We start from the raw sequence: 20,642 nt of genomic DNA on the forward strand, positions 1-20,642 counted from the left end.
AGCATCCTGTTTCGCACAGTGGCCCACCAGATGACGCTGGAAGCCACAGGCAGGAGTTGAGGGTGTGCCCATCTTGGTTGCCCTCTTCTGCACCTTTTCCAGTTCTACAATGTCCTTTTTTAGATGTGGTGACCAGAATTGTACACAGTACTCCGAGTGTGGCTGCACCATAGTTTTGTATAAGGGCATTATAATATTAGCAGTTTTATTTTCAATCCTAATGATCCCTAGCCAGGGAGAGTGCCAGCAGGGGGAAAGCAGTGGGGCAGGTAAAGGACCCCCCACCTCCAAACCGACTCGAATGCTGGACTTCTGAACTGCTTCAGTGCTCCAGAAAAGGAGCACTGAAATGGTTTGTGCACATCCCTAATTACCATACGCATGTTTGTGGCTGCTTATCTGTGGGATGCCTCATTTATTTCAATGGGGAATTTTGCTCTATAGCACTCTTGTGCAAACTCCATTTTTAGTGCAACTAAGCCATTGTTGCTAGTGCAACACTGCTCATTCCGGATGCAATTCCTTGCCCTGGATGTCTGCCAATATTTTCAAATAATTTCCGTTGTGTGTAGAGGCATAGGGTAAAACAAAGACCTTCTAAATGCATAGCATTATAATGGGTAAGTGAAGCAAAAGACACATCAAGCTATTGGACAAAAAAAAAATTCTAGATAATGCAGAAGATATGCAGTCGGTTTAGAATGCTACATTAGTTATTAAGGTAATTAGCAAAGTCAAAACACTGAAATGCTTTGAATAAAATAGCATTAGAATAAGGAGGCCTAAGTCAAGTTCAAAAGCCAATTATGGCAGACAGGCCAACGTGCAGTAATAAAGATCCTGTTTAAATGAAGAGGCATAAGGAGATACTTGAGCAAAATTGTTAGAGCTGTACTGCATATTCTCCAAATTCAGGCACAGAGGCAACTGATAAATATTAATGAGCTTGATATTTCCATGCAATCAGATCATTAGACAAAAATGAACTTGTTGCCAGATATAATCATCCTGAAATATTTGCATTGTTCTAGTGCTGCTCAGTGCCTTTTTCTTTGTCTGGCTGCTGCTGTTGCTTTTCAGTGTCATTTTTCTTCCTTGCCTTTACGCTGCTTGGCCTCATTTGCTCATACTGCCATTTCATCCCAGTAGTTTTGGTGACCCATGTGACTTTGGGTATCAATAACATTGTCATGGCAAACAACATCTCATGAGCTGCTGCAACCAATCACGTTAGATGGTGTTAAGGACAAATGAGCCCGGGGATAGCAAGGTTGGAGGAGAGGAGAAGACTCATACTAGGAAGATCAGTACAGGAGAAAATAGAAGAAATTTGCAATGATTGTTGGAAGTTGTTTAAAAAAAAAAAAAGGATCTATTTTTGGATCCTTGTAAAAATGAATGCAAAATGAAGAAAGTAGTTCCCGTTTAATCATAGATGGGATTTTATCAGGTGAGTGAAATAACAAGTATGGCATTCAATATGCAAACGTGGAACACTTCTGATTTTGATGTCTTTGAGATGAAAAATGAACAAGAAGTACTCTACTGGAATTGATCAGCAGAATGGTCAATAGCATCTGGAGTGCTTTCATGAAGGACTTCATCTCTGCTAACGATGCTGTTTCAAGTTCATTCACAGGTTGTCCAACATATCCATCTCCCCCCCCCCCCCCACCGCCAGTTAAGAACTGTGTCACTTTGCAAGTCTTGAGGATATTCTGCCCTAGCCAGAATACTCTATTCCAAAACAGGCTATTTAAAAAATTGTGTCTTCACAAGGTATTTGAACCATTGTATACTTATGACTGCCTGTGGCAAGTCAGCAAAAGTCGGATCTTGATTGGTCCATATTTTGGTTTCCGATCATCATGTTAAAAAGATGTAACAGCGATTCTTTGGATGTAAAGCCAAACCATTGCTTGGTATAATGAAAATATGCAAGCACAAGCCTTAGACCCACACGCTCTTTCTCCCCCAATTCCCACCTCCCTTAGCACATGAAGATTAATAACTTCCAAATCCTCCATTTCCTGTGAATGTGATTTCTCTCCCCTTCAGCTTTCTCTGTCTAAGAGTCTTTCTCCCGGCATCCTCCCTTCTGTTAATTCTGCAGCCCACTTGCAATACATTAACTGCACAAGGACATGGTGTCTCTTTATATATTAGTTCAGCTAGTTAATCTGTTTCTGGCTTGGAACCTGACAAAATGTGTTTAAATTCTTTCTCAGCAATATTTGAGACTTTCAGTTTCCATTTCTGGTGCCTAATGTGAAATATTTAGGACAATTCTGGAGATGAGCAAAGAGGTCATATCTCTCTGTATAAAACACTTCGGTGATACATGGCACGTGCATGTGTGGAACACTGTGGAGGTGCCTGAGGAGGAGGTGGGCCAAGTGACAGAGCAGGGCAGAGCAGCACGGCTGCCTCATTAAATGCAGCCCCTCAAAAAGGGACGCCCACCCACACCCTGCTCACCCCTCCTCTCCCTCCTCAAGGTAAGACTGCTCCCAAGAGCAGCTGCGGCAGCTCCCTTTATTTGGGGGAAGCTCCCAGAGCAACCCTGCCCCATGCCCCAAACAGCCACTCCCCTCTTGCTGCTGCGCTCTGGAGGTGGTCTCGCAAAAGGGTGCCTCAACGGCAGCTCTCTGGCTGGCGCCAGTGGGGAAGCACAGCTGAAGATTGCTGGCAGGGCCTGGCGATGGAGGACCCACTCCAGCCCCCTACAGAGGGAGCAGAAACGCTGGGACCCAGTTGGAGCAGGCCACGCATACTGGAGCTGTTACTCTGGTTGCGGAAGTGGGCTCCCCGTTCCTGCTGTTTGAGGTGCAGGGGGTGGCTGAAGGCTGGGGAGGGGGGGAGAAGTGTGTGCAAGGGTATATAGGGGAGAAGAGTCTCCAGGAGGAGAGAGAGATCTGAAAAAGAAAGAAAGAAGGGAGAGGAAGAAAAAGAGCGGGGGGGGAGAGAAAGAAAACAGGTAGGAGAAGAAGGGGAGGAAACAGAGAGAGAGAGAGAAGGAAGGGGAAGAGAGAAAGAAAGAAGGGAGAGGAAGAAAGTGGGGGGGGGAGAGAAAAGAAATATGGGAGAGGGAGGGGAGAGAGAATAAGCAAGCCTTCAGACTGTGTGAAAGTTTAAGGGCAGGGAGCAACGTTGAGTCATGTCAGGTGTTAACTGAAAGGACAGGCTTCATCGGCCCACAGGTTGTTTGAGTGCATCTCCTTTCTCCAGTTTTTAGTCATTGTCAACTTTATGTAGGTTTCTCATGAGTAAGATCATTTGACTCACTATTATATCAGCAAATCAAAAGATAAAAAACTCTGTGTATAAAGAAATGTATGACACTGAGCAATACAGCAAGGCCCAGGGAGCAAGGAGAGCAATGAAGTACTAGTGCACAGATGCTCTGCACAGGTAAAGCTAGTGTTTATTTGAATATGGTTTAAATATAATAATGCTTTCTGCAGAGTCTTAAGCAAAGGTACACAGAAAATGCAAACAATATATTAAAGTTACATGTATGTTATTGGATTTCATACATTTGTTGTAGAGGGACATTTCCTGCCAGACGCCTCCTTTGTGCCCTTTGAATGGCCACTGAGAAGTTGGCAAGACCTCTGCTTGAAGCCCCACGTCCTTTCAGCACTGTAGCCTGGCCTGGCTTCCAGACTCATGTTTACCACTGTTTTACATGGCTTTCCCCCTTCCCCATGTCAGCTGTCTCTTATCTTGTACTCAGCTCTTATCATACCTCCCAAATGGATTTTCTGATATGCTGCAGAATGTGTCTGCTTTTCTGGTGATGTTATAAGCCAGCTCATGTTCAATTGACTCTGAGCAAGCCAGGGAATTTCTGAGTTGGTCATGGAACACAAAACCCCAAACCCAGGTGAGCTTCTTGCGGTTTCATGTTCCATTGTAAACACTGGTATTTCGCCGTGGGGGTTAGCGTTGCAATATGGAATGTGCCAAAAAAGGAGAATTCAAGCTCAGTCTAAGTGGGAGAAGGGCCAAGAATTCTATAACGTGAAACATTCTTGGCAGTATAAAGAGTGCTCCCCATGTGTTGTACGAACAAGGAATGAGTGGATTTTCCCCTTTTCACTCTGTAGTTTTTTCCATGGGTACACTTGCCCTGCACCATACTCCATCTGCCCTCCAGTTTAATTTGGAGGATTTCTAAATTTTACTTTGGAGTGACACAAGTCTGCTGCAGTTTTTAGTTGGTATCTCCACCCCACTCCCAAAAGCTTTCAAATGTGGCACAGCACATAAATATGCACATCGATGAAACCACAGTACAACAATGAGCCTTGATGCGATTGTTGGTTCATATCAAGAGTCTTTTTTTGCAATGTGCTTTAATCTACATAAACATGTGCTGAAACACATTGCGGGGGTGGGGGCGTGGAGACACAAACTGAAAACTGTACATGCACAGCAGCTTGAACTATGCCCAGAAATCACACACTCAAGAATGGGAAGATTTCGAATGCATTGGTGCCACTCCAAAAACAATATTGGGTAATGCAAATCCAAGGATAAATTAAAATGGGGGAAATGTTGTAAACATCCCTATTATGAACAGTGATTTGATTTATTTATTAAGGGATGTGCATTCTGCCTTCCCAATAACTTGTCTGAGGTGGCTCACAGCAATAAAATAGTACAAGAAATAAAAGCATAATCACATTTAAAAATAATTATAACCAGAAATCATAAAACCAGCCTGCAGATAAGGTTGTTTAAAAAGTGGAGCCAGCAGAGAGAATACAAATTTAAAAAGTCAAAAAGCCTTCTAAAAAAGAGAGGTTTTTTATATAGTAGCAAAAGGTCAGGAGAGAGAGGAGCAAAACGCATATATTGTTTGTTTGTTTGTTTATTTAGTTATTTTGTTTTTATACCACCTCACCCAGCTGGCTCTAGGCAGTTCAGTTATTTAATTTTTACTTAATTTTTAATTCATTTTTTAAAAAAATAAGAATAAAATGGGATATAAAAATCCAAAGTAGAATATAACTGGTTTGTGGAAGTGTGTATGTGTTTTTTCTTTTAATAAGAATCTGACTGTATGTTTACATTCATCAAGTCAAGAGCAGCCACCCTGAAGACAGAATTTGCCCACTGAAGCTCGCTCAAGTTCTCTCAGATCTGAAGCTCCCTCAAAGACAAAGAAGGCTGGAGGTGCTCATAGGCACACAGACAGAAGCAGGAGGTCCTGGCAGTCTTTCTCCACCCCTTGTCCCTCAGCTTATCATCAGTCCTTTAGAAGCTGATTATCACTAGGAAATTGATGCTGTAGTTGCTACTGCTGGTCTGGAACTTCCTACCACTCAGTGAAGTGGGGAGCTGTGCATACAGAAGGCAATATGAGCTGGCCCCTTGGCTAGTGGATTCAGGAAATATCACTTGGCTGGCCAGCTAAAGTGGCAATTTAGAGCTTCACGCAGCTTGACATATGATAACTGGCTTTGTTGCCTGTTTGTGGTCAGCCATTAGCTCTCCTTTTAGTCTTGTTTTGAACTCTATTAGTTATGACTTAGTCTTAAACTTAATACCTGGTGGACCAAGGGATGTATAATGAATCCAAAATCTCTTAACTGTTCTCCAGACGTTAATCCTTGAAACTGGCTGATGAGAGAACCAGACCCCTGTGCTGAGCCAGGATGGCCATGCTGTCCAGACTTGTGGTAGTTTTCTGTTGAGATTTCTTTTCACAAATAGATTTTAGAGGACAAGAAAGAAGAGCTTATAATTGGTTTGCGGTGAAGATAGAGTCCAATGTTCTTTGGCGAAACAAAGCCTGGAATGCATTTTTCAGAGTGGTTGTAGACTACGTGTTCTGTACTAGTCATATTACTAAATAAACTCTTGATCAGAATTCAGGGAGCAGATTTCAGGATGTGTTAATACTGATAAACTTAAAGCATCTTTATATGGGTATATAGGAAGATCCCTTAGATTGAGACTGCCGCCATCTGCGGTGGATGTGTCTCACCACAGGACTTGGTGCCTGGCTGAGTCAATACCCGTCTCTTTGTCTGTGGTGCCTTATGAGGATGATCCACTTGAGTGGAGTACCTGAACTCTGCTTAGTGTTCCTCTTTGCTGGTTGCATTATGTTAACAATAATAAAGTGGCCCTAGGTTCTTCCAACTAATCGTGTCCTGTCATTATTGGGTCCTGTGGTACAAAGACCTTGGTCCTTCTCTCTCGGCATTGTCTGCACGAACTGGCAGTGGCTCTCCAGAGTCTCAAGCAGGGGTCTTTCCCTGACTTACCTGGAGATAACAGGGACTGAACCTGCAACCTTCTGCATGCAAATAACATGCTCTGCCTCTGAGTTACGGCCCCATCCCCTTTCTGTGCAGATTTTTTGAGAAAATCAAAGCTACCAATTCATACGTTCACATTCTCTAAACAATCGTTTGCCTTACAGTTTCTTGGCTTTGCATATATTTATCCTGAAAAGCATCAGTTTATTCTAAAAGCACAGCATAAAATATGCTTTAACTTATGCTGTTCATAAGGTAATGCACAGCTTTACCTTAGAGAGTGCCTTCTTCTTCATGATCCCCACCACACGTTAAGGTCATCTGAGGAGGTCCGTCTCCAGTTACCTCCGGTACGTCTGGTGGCGACTCAGAGGCAGGCCTTCTCTATAGCTGCTCCTGGGCTGTAGAATGCACTCCCTGCAGAAATCTGAATTCATTCAGAATTCAGGAGAGCCCAAACCTATCTGTTTTGCCTGGCCTTCCAGGGTTTAAACTTTTTTTAAACTGTAAATGTTTGGCCTGGAAAACCTGGGTAGCTTTTCCTCCTACCTTGCTTCCACACAATCACTTCTGCCCAGGTTTTCCTCTTACCTTGCTTCCACACAATCAAAAAGTAGAAGCACACACAGTTCCCAAACCTGAGTAGAACACAGTTTTTGACTGTGTGAATGACCTCACAATGAGTGCTGATTTGAATGTGAGACCTAGATTACCTCCACAACACTGAAATAAATGCAGGCTCCCAGTTCAAGTGTCATGTTCTATATATGTTGAAGGGGGATGTGTTTGAGTTTGGGAACTGCTTCTAATACTGCTCTGTGGGCCTGTTCCTCTCGGGGGACAAGGGCAAGGAGAACAGTGCTGTCTGCAGATATCTGAGAACAAGCTTCCTGTACAAAATGTGCCCCACTTCTTGGAAGTGTGTAGTAGGACTCAGTGCCTAGCACTTGTAACTTCAGGCAGTTCTGTCAAACTACATTTTACAAATTGACTGTGCATATCTAAAGGCTGCTAGAGCTTCAGCAAGTGAAGCAAGCAAAGTCTAAGTGACAGCAGCATATTTCAGCTGTTTTCTTCAGCAGTCTCCAGTGTGTGAGGTGACATTTACTGAGTGTTTTTAGTGTGGTTTGGAGGAGAAAGTGAGCCCCGCTGTGCCTCTTGAAGCAAACTGGTGGCCTATCTGCTGCTCATGCAAATAGCAAGATTTCTGCGGTGTAAATCAGAGTGGAACATGGCTTACTCAGTCTATTCTCAGTGTGGCTTTCATTATTCAGTTTGGAAAACCCCCCGACATTTTCAGTGTAAACTTATTCACACACTTTTATGTTGATAAGGCCTGTTGGCTTTGGGGATAAGTATTGTTGAGCCAGCATGGTGTAGTGGTTAGAGTGCTGGACTAGGACCGGGGAGACCCGAGTTCAAATCCCCATTCAGCCATGATACTTGCTGGGTGACTCTGGGCCAGTCACTTCTCTCTCAGCCTAGCCTACTTCACAGGGTTGTTGTGAAAGAGAAACTCAAGTATGCAGTACACCGCTCTGGGCTCCTTGGAGGAAGAGTGGGATATAAATGTAATAATAATAATAATAATGTTGTTTCAAATGTTGTTCAATCCATGCTCTTGCAATTTGAAGCAGCTTGCTTATGCGATACAAGGATCTGCCTTATACCAAATCAGACCATTGATCCATCGGGCCCAGCATCCTCAGCTCTGCAGTGGCTACACCAAGCATTCTGTAGCACAGCCTGTAAGCAAGTCCTGAAGTCACCTGAATGCAATCTGATAGCTTACCCAAACTGGCAGCTTTTCTAGGGCAAACATGCCAGATGAGGAAGCTTACCATGGCAGAAAGCCATCGAGAACCAAGAAAAAGCAGCCAACTGAAGCCTACAGGAATGCCAGTTGGTCCTCAGCCTCCTTCAGTCATGCTTTTAGGCACATTTATTTATTTATTTTTATTTATTGAATGTATACACCGCCCAAACTTTCATCTCTGGATGTCACATGATATCCAAGGTCAATTCCCAAAACCTCTGGTTAAAAGATCACAGGTCACAGGGCTGGGAATGATTCCTGACTTGAGACCCTGGAGAGCAGCTACAAGCCTTTCCCTTATTAAAGGGCTGAGGTACTGCCAATAAGCTGGCAAATGTTACAGTGTGCAAGCCAGTTGTTCGTATAGTCCACTTGGTTACAGGCTTAGGCACTGTGCACCAGAATGTTCAATATAGCCATTGTAAAGTACATTACTGTATAGGCTGGGTCTGCCAAGAACAACATATTTTAACATTTGCATGAAGAGAAAAGACAAATGCCTACTGGCTATGAAAGAATGACATAAATGAGTTACAAAGAGGATCCAAATGTTAAAGTGTGAAAGCAATAGAGGCAGCCTTCTGAAATGCCTACTGCAGACACTGCTTCCATGTTCCAGCTGCTGGGTAGCTAACTCCCGTTCTGGCCTCTCTGTTTTGACATTCATGCACATGACCAATATTCCAATCAGTTTCAAGCTTACTGAGTCATTGATTAGAATACAAATATTGGTAAGTTGAATGCATGTGCCATCTAGACAGTAGGGACTTGTAGTATCTGAAGTATCTGGCAGTGATTGTCTGAACTGCTCTAATATTGCAGCTGTATTTTTTTAAAATTGCATTTATATTTCACCCCATATAAACTCTCGGGGTGTGTGTATGTTACAAATTAAAATTCAAGAAGTGTTTTTGGCTGCTCTGATCCTGGAGAGATAAAGCCTAGAGAAAAAGAGAATAACTTGGGAGCCTTGGAGGCAATAGAAGGCTTAGAAAAATATTGTTGGGAGTGGTCCAGGGAAATAATTGGGAGAGGAGGAGGAAAACTGGGAGAATGAACTATTAGTGAGGACAAACAACACTGCAGGAGCTGTAGAGGTAAGGGAGGCTGTAGGTCATGCTGATTTGAAATAACCAACCAAACTGAAGGCCTCCAATTGGTAATTAAGCTGTAAGATATTTTCAGGTCCCTTACAGTAAATATGTGTTGTTGTTGTTGTTGTTGTTTGGTTGTTTATTTACACAGTCAGACAGGTGTTATTGACTGGTTTGTTTTATCCAGACATTGAGTCCTCCCCAAGGACCTGGGATGGCTGAATTTTATTATCATTGTTGTTGCTGTTATTATAGATATCGTGGCAGAATATAGCCTGTTCCCAGTAAAGTTGCTTTTTGTAATTGGCTGATGGTGATTTCTGTGACCCCTATGGTGTTGAGGTGCTCTTCAAGTTGTTTTGGAATTGCACCTAGTGTGCTAATTACCACTGGGATTATTTGGGTCTTCTGCCACAGCCTTTCAATTTTCAATTTGTAGATCTTTGTGTATTGTGATTTTTTCCATTTCTTTTTCTTCTATTCTGCTATCCCCTGGTATTGCTATGTCGATTATTTTCACTTGTTTTTCTTTCTTCTCGACTACTATCTGTATTGTGTGGCAGATGTTTGTCTGTTTGTAGTCGGAAATCCCATAATATTTTTGCATCTTCATTTTCTACCACTTTTTCAATTTTATGGTCCCACCAATCTTTGGCTACAGGTAGCTTGTATTTTTTGCAGATGTTCCAGTGTATCATCCCTGCTACCTTGTCATGCCTTTGTTTGTAGTCAGTCTGTGTGATCTTTTTACAACAGCTGATTAGGTGGTCCACTGTTTCATCTGCTTCTTTACAAAGGCAGCACTTGCTGTTTGTTGTTGACTTTTCGACTTTTGCTCTTGTTGCATTTGTTCTTAGTGCCTGTTCTTGCGCAGCCAGTATTAAACCCTCTGTTTCTTTCTTCAAGTTTCCATTCTTAAGCCATTGCCAGGTCTTGGTGATGTCTGATTTTCCACTTGTGCAAATATTGACCATGCAGTGGCTTATTTCTCCATTTTTCTGCTCGGTTCTTGACTTGTTCTTTCTTGTAGGCCTGCTTTCTTTCATTGGTGTTGAATAGTTTTGCGTTATTGACCATTTGAAGTGCATCTTCTTCACTGTCCTTTATATATTCTTCAAGGCCTCTTTTCTCCTCCTCTACTGTTTGATGGACTTGCAGCATTCCTCTTCCACCTGAGCTGCGAGGGAGGTATAGCCTATCTACATCACTGCGGGGGTGCAGAGCATGATTGATGGTCATGATTTTCCTGGTCTTATGATCTAGCGTCTCTAGCTCTGCCTGGGTCCAGTCTATTATTCCTGCAGTGTATCTAATAACCGGTATAGCCCAGGTGTTTATGGCTTGTATGGTGTTCCCGCCATTGAGTTTGGACTTGAGGATGTTTCTAACTCTCCTGATGTATTCACTTCCAGTTTTTCTTTTGTCAGTGTGTGCGATCTTATCAGCCTGGAGAATGCCCAAGTATTTGTAAGGTTCTTTCTCTTCCAGGTTCTTGATCGTGCTTCCATTGGGCAGTTCTATTCCTTCTGTTTTTGTTATTTTTCCTCTGTTCATTATTAATGCAGCACACTTGTCTAGTCCAAACTCCATTGCTATATCGCTACTGAATATACGGACAGTGTTTAGCAGTGATTCAATTTCTGACTGGGACTTTCCATACATCTTCAGATCGTCCATGTACAGCAGATGGTTGATTTTACTGGATGTTTTAGATGTTTGGTATCCGAGGCCTCTTTTGTTTAGTATTTGTGAAAGTGGGGTCATGGCGATTACAAACAACAGAGGGGATGAGTCCCCTTGGAAAATGCCTCTTCTAATGCTAACCTGTCCAAGTGTCTCGCCATTGATTGTTAACTGTGTACTCTACATGCTCATTGCTTTTTTTTTATAAATATCTGAATGTTTTTGCTGACACCAGTTGTTTCTAAACATTTTAGTATCCGTGTGTGAGGCAATGAATCAAAGGCTTTCTTGTAGTCAATCCATGCAACACTTAGATTGGTTTTTCTTCTCTTGCAATTTTCTAAAATCATTTTGTCAATCAGCAGCTCGTCTTTTGTGCCTCTGGTGTTCAGGCAATTTCCTTTCTGTTCAACTGGAAGCTGCTTGTTAGTTAATAAGTGTTGCATCACTTCATTTGCTATTATTCCAGTTAATAATTTGAACATGGGTTGGCAGGCAGGTTTCGGTCTATAATTGCTTGGAACTGCACCTTTTGCTGGGTCTTTCATGATGAGATGAGTTTTCCCAGTTGTTAGCCATTGTTCAATATCACCTCCTTGCAAAATGTGGTTGAACTGTTTTGATAGTTGTTTATGAAGGCTTGTTAGGTGTTTAAGCCAAAAGCCATGCAGTTCATCGTCGCCTGGCGCAGTCCAGTTTTTAATTTTCTTTGCTCTTTCACTTATTAATTCTGGTGTTATTATTAGATCTTGCATTTGTTGGTTACATTTTTTGACCTCTTTCATCCAGCCTGCTTTTTTATTATAATCTATTGGATTGTCCCATAATTTCCCCCAGAATTGCACTGTTTCTTCTTTATTTGGTGTTTCTAGGTTTCTTGCAGTTTCTCCTTCTATGCTTTGGTAGAAACGTCTCTGATTCAACTGGAATTGGAGATTCTGCCTGTGTTGTGTAATTCTGGCTTCATACCTGCTAATCTCTTTGACACTGCTGTTATTTGCTGCTTTATTTTTTCCAGGACTTCTCTAATTTTCCTTGAATCTAGGTGGTATTTTTGGATCTTATTTTGGATTTTGGATGCTATTATTATTATTATTATTATTATTATTATTATTATTATTATTATTATTAATTCAGTTTCTATATTGCCCTTCCAAAAATGGCTCAGGGCTGTTTACACAGAGAAATAACACACAAATAAGATGGATCCCTGTCCCCAAAGGGCTCACATTCTAAAAAGAAACATAAGATAGACATCAGCAACAGTCACTGGAAGTACTGTGCTGGAGGTGTATGTATGCAAACACAGAGACTGACAGATAAGAAAGAAAGGTCCTGTAATGTTAACGTTATCCTAAAATGTATGTAACATTTTCCTTCCCCTACCTGTCCCCAAAATCAAAGCCTCTTTTGTTTAATGAGGAGCTTGGGCTTCATCCATGGAAAATACTAATTGCAACAAAGTCGGGTGGAGAAAGATCCCCGTTAGAAGAGGGTTTTTTTAAAAACCAAAAAAAACACCACCCCTGACATCCTGCATTCTTCCCATGGTTTGTAAATGAGACTTTCTTCAAGATATTGTAGTATGTCATTTATCTGACAGCTGGAGTTTATCAGTTCCGGGCATGCAAAACCAGGATACACAGAAGTGGAATGTCTTGCCACCGTTCTCAGTAGACCACAGCCTTCTGCCTCCCGAATGTAGGATGAAGATTTCCTCACAGTCTGCTCATTCACTCCTTGAACTGCTGGCCAATTTGGCTGAATGAGGCAGACACAAATACATCATATTACAGTAGAGTTGTTGCCAAGTTCTACTCAACTTCAGCAGTATTGTGGAACAGTCCAAGGCGTGCACGAGAGAAGGAGGAAATCACAATTAATTTAATCTTCTCCAAGGCTACATTAAAGCATGGCTGCAGGACTAGAATCACTGCAGTGGAGATGCCAAGGGCTTTTTCATTCACCTTGGTCAAAAGCCATATAAAAATGTGCAAAACTGACATACATATTCCAAATTTGAAAAATATAAATGAAATGAACTAAGGGTGGGCACTGGGCAAGTACTGCATTCTAGAGGGTCACTGCATTCTACAGACAGTATTCCAGGCCCAGAAATACATTTGCCACAAGGTGAAGACTTCCCGGATTGGCAGGCTCTATAACAAAGTTGGCAATATGTAGCAGTGAGATGGCCTTTACAGTTACGGAGTTCATGTTCTTAGGCATAGCTGGGGCACCGCATACAGAATCAACGCAGGGATGTGATCTTAAGCATGATCACTCTGTGTCTTGTACAATTTGGGGGGAAATTCTTCACCTTACAGATCTTTACCACACTTTGACTAAAGTTTTGTAAGGTCACGTGTAGCTAGATGAAAATGCTTTGGGGGCTAGATCTTGCCTGTAGTTGGTCATTCCTGTCATGGACAACTGTAAAAAAATCACATGTAGGGAAATCATAATAAAAAATACACCTGGTTAATTTATGTGCCATTTTCTATCCCAGTGATTAATAAGCATTCAGTGAATTGGTGTTCTGTTGCTGAAAGTTTCATCAGTGAATGGAAGGAGGGAAGTGCACTCACACGAGCGGTACTTGTGTGAGTGGAAGGGGGATCTTCTTTTATAGGCTCTGTGGTGACGGAATCTGATGCAGCACTTTCCCAGTAAGCTCTTCAGGCAGCATCCAGCTCTTCAGCAGAGTGATGCTCTGTTTGTCGGAAGCTCTGAAAGGAGGAGAGTAGGGCTTGCTCAAGGGGTCCTTGAGTGCAGCTCTCCTTCTGTTCATGGAAGGAGGTTCCTAAGAACACTCTGCTGAAGGTCTAGATGCTGCCTGGAGAATTTAATGGAGAAGCTCTGCTTCTGATTTTCCCACCACACAGTCTACAGAGTGGATATGCCTAGTCACACTCTTTGGAACCAGCATTTTTAAACAATCATTTTGTTCTTCTTAGAGTATCTTACACTTGCTAATCTTGTTCTTGTCAATACGTTCAGTATCAGTTCTTAATCCTTCTTGAGGATATAACATGGCATGGAATTCAGATGTTTTGAGATGGGGTATATATGAAGCTGCTTATACTGGGTCAAACACTTGGTCCAGGTAGCTCAGGGTTAACTGGGATTCTCAATGTTGGGTCCCCAGATGTTATTGGATTTCAGCTCCCATAAACCCCAGCCCCAATGGCCTTTGGTTGGGGATTATGGGAGTTGAAGTCCAACAGCATCTGGGGACCCAACGTTGAGAAACCCTGATCTACACTGACTGGCAATGGTTTCCCAAAGTTTGGGACAGGAGCCTTTCCCAGCTCCACTTGAAGAGGCGAAGGTTTGAACCTGGGACCTTGTGCATGTGGAGCATGTTCTCTCTTCTACCAAACCACAGCCTCATCCAAATCCTCTGAGGGCAGTGCTAGACTGAATTAATTTCTTTGGAGCAATATATGTGGGAGATGGGTCATCTATTTGGATTTTTCAAGAGAGAGATGTGGGGAGGTTGCCAGAAACCTGTCTCCTTTCCTGAAAAATCTGCACAGCTGACTGATTCCAGTAGAATGATTTGCCTGCAGATTCCTCCATGGAATGTATTCCAAAAGCCTTCCTGCAGAGGAAAGCTTTACATCAAAAGAGGTGGAAGTTGACATCATCCTCTAATATTGATGGGCAAGCAGCACCCCAAAGATAAGCACCAGATGGCCTCTCCACCTCCACTCATTTCTGCCCTTCTAGGAACTAAAAGGAGTATTTTAGTGACAGCTGACATGGTGGGGGGTGGGGGGAATTGTGAGAAAAACACAGACTGGAACCTTCTGTTCCATGTTCATACCATGTAATTTATCCTGATGGGAAACATCCATTTGTATTAAAGGAAAATTCAAATCTACTTGTACCCAGTATAGAAATTGCAGCAAGGTGCATGGTGGGAAATACCCCAGCTGAAACAGAAGTGTTATAGAAGATATAGATGTAAATCAGGAGTAACTCTGGAACAACTAGTCTGGGGGAGCAAAGGGGGAGCAAGGAATGTTATTAGGGAAGAGAGGACTTTGCTATGTATTGAATATGTAGAGGTCAGGTAATTAATGTAATTAAGGTAGTTAATGAGGTCATTCTCACAATCAAAAACTGTGTTCTACCTGGGTTTGGGAGCTGTGTGTGCTCCCAATTTTTGGTTGTGAGGAAGCAAGGTAAGAGGAAAACGTGGGTCGAGGTGATTGTGTGGAAGCAAGGTAGGAGGAAGACCTGGGTAGCTTTTCCTCCTACTCCATTTTCACACAATCACTTCTACCCAGCTTTTCCTCTAATCTTGCTTCCACACAGCCAAAAACTGGGAGCACACACAGCTCCCAAACCCAGGTAGAACACAGTTTTTGATTGTGTGAATAACCTCAATGAGTCTTCCACCTACCTGGTTGCACTGTCTTCTACAGCTTGTTCTGGGGTAGAGGAGTGAGTGAACGAAGCTTCTTAAAAGAACCTTTTAATCTAATTAATTCAAGCAATAGGACCATAATAAACTTTGATGCTATTATTTGGCACTTTGTTGTAAAGCTCCAATCTGGTGAATGTGGGAATGGGAAAGATTTTGCATCTGCTACCCCTTGAAGTCATCCGTGATATAAATGGCGGATTTTTTGAATAGATGTGTAAGATAACTCTGAGAATTTGTTTGCAATACCTTATGAAATACATCAAGTATTTTGATAATTTTTCTTTTATTCTCTCTTTTAGAATTAAAATATTGGGTTTTCTGTCTACCTTCTCTTTTTACCCTTCACAGACAGTGGTATTAGGAGGGAATAGTTAACAGTATTGAATTGCACTTTCCTCCTGCATGTCTCCTTTCTTCCCCTTTATTTTTTAGAGGTCAGCCTAATACTGTGCATCGGCAGATTTTGATGTATGGATTTGTTCCAAGAGTTGAGTTGGACAGCAAGGCTAGCGTAACCCAGAGGACAGAAATCTTGCCAAAGCAAACTGTAGTGGAACAGCTCAACTTCAAGAGCATTTTGTCCTATGACACCACTGGAGTTTTGGGACTTTATGGGCACTGCCATTGTCAGTTCTGCCTCCTTGTCACAATGGGTCATCATGAAGTTACCTCTTTAAATATGCAACTGAAGTGCAGATGGACTTGTCTGGTAAAGGACAAAACAAATGGATAAAACAGGTATTAGTTCAGTGGAGTGAACCAAAGTGTATGAGGTTTTATGGGAGCAGCTGAAAAATTATTTAAAGGGAAATATACTCAGAGGTCACAGTGCATTAATAAGGGATGAGAGAAATCAGTCATTTCATGCATGCATGGCCCACTAAGGTCAGTAAGGACTTTGGCATTTTGCCCTATTATGGTTCTAAGGAACAATACCAACCATAAAATCAATTCATTTACAAAAATAATTATTTTATAAATTCCTCCACATTGAAAGCAAATTATGGATTTTTCCATGGTGCATGAGAAATATAGATCCAAATGAAGTATTGGTTGCTTGGTTTGGCCATGCAGTACACAGAGCTTTGGATGTCCCACCCATATTACATGATTTGGAACTAAAGGTGACCAACTTCCAGTTAAGACACTGATGGGAGGGCAGCATTTTTGTGAGCTTATTCTTTTGATTTTTTAGCTTTGTCTATTTTGCTTTCTATCAACTAAAGGTGACCATAGAAAACTCTCCAGCTCTGTTTAATCTGACATGAAAACAAGAAGACAAGAGTGAACAGGTGCTCTAAACAGCACAATTTTAAGGCTTGGTAGAAGAACCACTTTCTACACCATTAAATCATTTACCTTAGACACAAGGCTGTGTTTAGTGCAGTAAAAACTGTTTAGGGCATAGTTCTGTGGATTTTTCTTTCTTTGGTATGGGTGTGTAGACTAACCTCTTCCAATCTGTTGGCCACTGTGTCATTCTCCAAATTTGCTGGCATAGTTTGGTTAGAGCCTTGATTGATTCTTCTTCTGTTGCCTGCCATAGTTCTGTAGCTATTTCATCAATTCCTGTCGCCTTCTGACTTGGTAATGACCGGAGTGCTGATCTAACTTCATCTTCCCGTACTAGAGGTTCTTATAAGTAGAGAATATCTTCTAGAGTGTCTTGGACAGTGACATCCCTGCTGTACAGATTTTCAGTGTACTCTTTCCATCTCTTGTTTGATTTTCTCTGAATCAGTTACTATCTGTCCTTTGGCATCCCTTAACATACCAATTGGAGGTTGGAACCTCCCTCTGAGTTCAGAGATCTTTTGGAAAACTTGCCTTGTTTTTTTGTGTCTATTTCCACCCTCAAGTTCTTTACAGATGTCTTTGTAGTATTGCTCCTTGTCTCTTCTAACAGCTTTCTGAAATTCCCTATTATGTTCCTTCCTGAGGTCTTTATCTTTCTTGACTTTGGCTTTTCTGTTCTTCTGGGCAATTTCCACTGTCTTTTCTGACATCCATTTTTCTTTCTTCTGTTTCTTGGTCTTTGACAGTCTCTTTTCATATTCATCCTTAACAACTTCTTTGATTTCATTCCACAGTTCCTCTGGTTCCCTATCAATGAGGTTCAGAACTTCAAAGTGGTTCCTGATGTTCTCCTTGAAAATGGTGGGTACATTCTCAAGACCATATCGTGGAAGCTGGATAGCTTTGTTTTTCCGCTTTAGCTTGACTTGGAAAATGCACATGAGCAGTTCGTGATCAGTTTCACAATCGGCCCTCGGCCATGTCTTTGCTGTTATAGCTGAGCTCTTCCATGTCATTGCACCAGTAATGTAATCAATTTGATTTCTGTGTATTCCATCTGGTGATGTCCATGTGTATAGGCGCCGCTTTGGTTGTTTGAGGAATGTGTTAGCAATGAAGAGATCATTGGCTTGGCAGAAACTAATAAGTCATTCTCCTGCTTCATTTCTGTTTCCTAGGCCATATAGTCTGACTGTATTTTCCTCCTTACCTTTTCCAACGTTGGCATTCCAGTCTCCAACCATCAGCATCACATCTTGCTTTCAGACTGAACTTGAGCATAAAACTCATCAACTTCCTCTTCTTCTGCATCAGTTGTTGGGGCATAGACTTGAAGAACTGTCATGTTAAAGGGTTGTCCATGAAAACTAATTGATATTAGTCGATCACTGACCCAAGTACTGTCATTGCTATATCCTTCCTGACTATGAAAGCAACACCGTTCCTTCTTTGGTTTTCGTGTCTTGAGTAGTGAACGGTATGGTTTTCTGACTGAAAGTGTCCCATTCCAGTCCATTTTAATTCACTGATGCCCAAGATGTCAATCCGTAGTCAATTCCTTTCATCTTTCACTGTGACGATATTTATGCTTCTTACATTCCACGTTCCCATTGTAATTCTGTCTTTGCAGCTTCAGATTTTCTTTTCCTGCACGGCAACATCAGCTGCTAGATGACCAAAAGGCTTTAGTCTAACCGCGTCATAAACACCATCGGTACTCTGAGAGATCCTCAGCTCTTTCTCAGTAGCATTTTGAGTACTATCCGACCTGAGGGGCCCATCATCCGGCACTACATCGACAATCATTCCATTTTGTCTATCCATGTGATTTTCTTGGTAAAATACAGGAGTGGTTTACCATTGCCTTCTCCCGCGCAGTATGAAATGATGCTTTTGTCGTTGTCACTGAAGTGATTGTCCGCCTCCAGCACCTTCCTATATCGCTGCTTCCCAATATAGGTGTTGCTTCCTTTCTATAGCTTGCTTTAGCTGGGCAGCTGGGATGACCTTCGTGCTTTGGGTGACCCTGCTGGGAGTATATCTCCCAGCGTACTTTGCTCATCCCTCCCAGGAACACCTCCCCACCATGATGAGGCAGCATAGCAGGTTTTTTTGGGGGGGGGGGCACTGTCCCATGCCCTGAGGTTATTTGCATATATTATATTTTCCCCACACTCTGCCCAAAGTAGTCCACCTCCCCCTGCTCCCTTCCCTTTGGTTACTGAGTTAGAGCTTCAGTTTTTAGCCTACTTTCCTTAAGGAAAGTAAACTTATGAGATCACCTAGTGCATGTGTGTGTGTGTGTGTGTCTGTATCCCCCTATCAATTTCACCATGTCTGAACTGATTTGGACCAAATTTGGTACAGTTGTAGTGACACACAGGGACACCTCCATAGTGACCCTATAGTTTGTGATGTAATCTACCCCAATTCAGTTTGTCAGATACATAAACATTTGTAGCAGACACAAACTTGTGGCAGACACGTTAGCACAAATGGGCTAACTTGTGAAGATGGTAATTATCAATTAATATAGTGAAAGGAAAGTAGGCAGATTAATTCTTATCAGAACTGTTTGGTTTACAAATGTATTGTTTAGGATATGTATGAAGAAGTTGTGTACTTTGTTACATTTTCTGATTTAATGACAATAAATTATAAAGGCAATTCAACCCTCATCCAGTGGAACCAAACCAACCATAACCAGTCTCCCCACAGGATATGGGACTTGACGAGAGCTTTCCTTTCAGAGCCCATTGATTTACATATGTGGTCGGCCTTTCAATTATTTTATCCTTCTCTGAATTGTATTGGACTTGGGTATTCCCTTAATTTGAATTTTCAGTTGGTTTATGGATTAGATTTCCAGCAACTCCCTCTTTTTTCTTGTTGCATAGTCACAGAAGAAGCCCAGTGGTCATCTTCCAAGTTGTTCAGTTCCCATGGTTATGGCAGTCAATCCCAGAGCTCACTGATTCTGAAGCCAACTGCTGACATCATAGTACTGGCAGTCTTGCTTTTATAGATTATTTCCCCTTCTCTGCAGGGACAGGGAAGTCTCTAGGGATAGAACACCATCTCAAGGCCTGAATTAACTGCCCTCATATTGAGGAAGTACCTCATCTGCCTGTTGTATAGTTAACTGGCAAATTGAAAGGTTATATGCAATATTATCTTGTACAATAGACTTCAATAGATTATTTGAATGTTAAGGCATTAGAATAAGGGTACTGTTTGTTGTTTAATATACTGAATGTATATTTACATCATAGAAAGGTGTGGTTTTTTTGTTCTTGCATTCCAAGCATTTCTCACTTTCCCTAATGGTAACTGAGACAAGGGTTTTCATGCCGATTTGCAAAACATATCACTTCCTGCCTTCCTGTTGTGAAATGAATCTGCCTGATGTATCCTACAGCAAAACTCCCAATGGGCCCTTCTTATGCAAGTAACTGGTTATCCAACTTCACAGTTACTCTTGGCTTCCAATCCATTCTTTATATTTCTTGTCTTTTTATGACTTCAGCATTTATTAAAGGTTCCTCTGAGGCAGACACATTAAGTCAAAGCAGTATTAAACAGTATATCCCACCTCTGAAAGTTAGTTTTAAATTAATTTGATTTCAGGAAAGTGATTACTTGGGGGTGATGGATTCTGTGAATCTTGCATGCATGGAAGGTGTATAATATGTGGTATGGAGTACAGGATTCAGCGTCCTGGGGAAATGGCTGCAGAAATAGGGTTGAAAACATGTAATCCAAGAACTAGTGAAAGATTTCTATTGGCCAGGGGCACTTGTGACCTCAATAGCCCTTTGCCTCTCTTCAAGCTCTTTAATGACTTCTACATGATTTTGACAACAATTCCTGATGATTTCTGATGAAAGGAGTTGCAAAATAAATGATGCAAAATATTTTTTTTTAAAGTGCGGTCAGGTCTTCAAATCTGCTTATGTTAGTTTTTAAAATATTTTTATCCCACTTTTCAAGCAGAGTTCCCAATGTGGATTACAAAATCAATGTTAAAAGTAAACAAATACATTGAA

The 20,642-nt window shown here is 41.7% G+C and overlaps 1 protein-coding gene and 1 long non-coding RNA gene across 9 annotated transcripts in view; both read left to right on the forward strand.

Moving 5' to 3' along the window:
• The window catches only part of FBXL7 (F-box and leucine rich repeat protein 7), a 206,226-nt gene that overhangs the window by 67,368 nt on the left and 118,216 nt on the right, over nucleotides 1-20,642 (forward strand). The gene's annotated exons all lie outside the window — the stretch shown is intronic.
• Nucleotides 2,554-6,153, forward strand: LOC128352988 (uncharacterized). 3 transcript variants are annotated; one of them, XR_008320763.1, is made up of 3 exons: nucleotides 2,554-2,826; nucleotides 3,548-3,886; nucleotides 5,087-6,153. It is a non-coding gene; the product is annotated as an uncharacterized LOC128352988 (long non-coding RNA). The 3 variants fall into 3 exon arrangements; XR_008320762.1 differs by having other exon boundaries at nucleotides 3,737-3,886; XR_008320764.1 differs by lacking the exon at nucleotides 2,554-2,826 and adding an exon at nucleotides 2,876-3,411 and having other exon boundaries at nucleotides 3,737-3,886.

This window comes from Hemicordylus capensis, chromosome 4 (assembly GCF_027244095.1).
Source record: "Hemicordylus capensis ecotype Gifberg chromosome 4, rHemCap1.1.pri, whole genome shotgun sequence".
NCBI lineage: Eukaryota > Metazoa > Chordata > Lepidosauria > Squamata > Cordylidae > Hemicordylus > Hemicordylus capensis.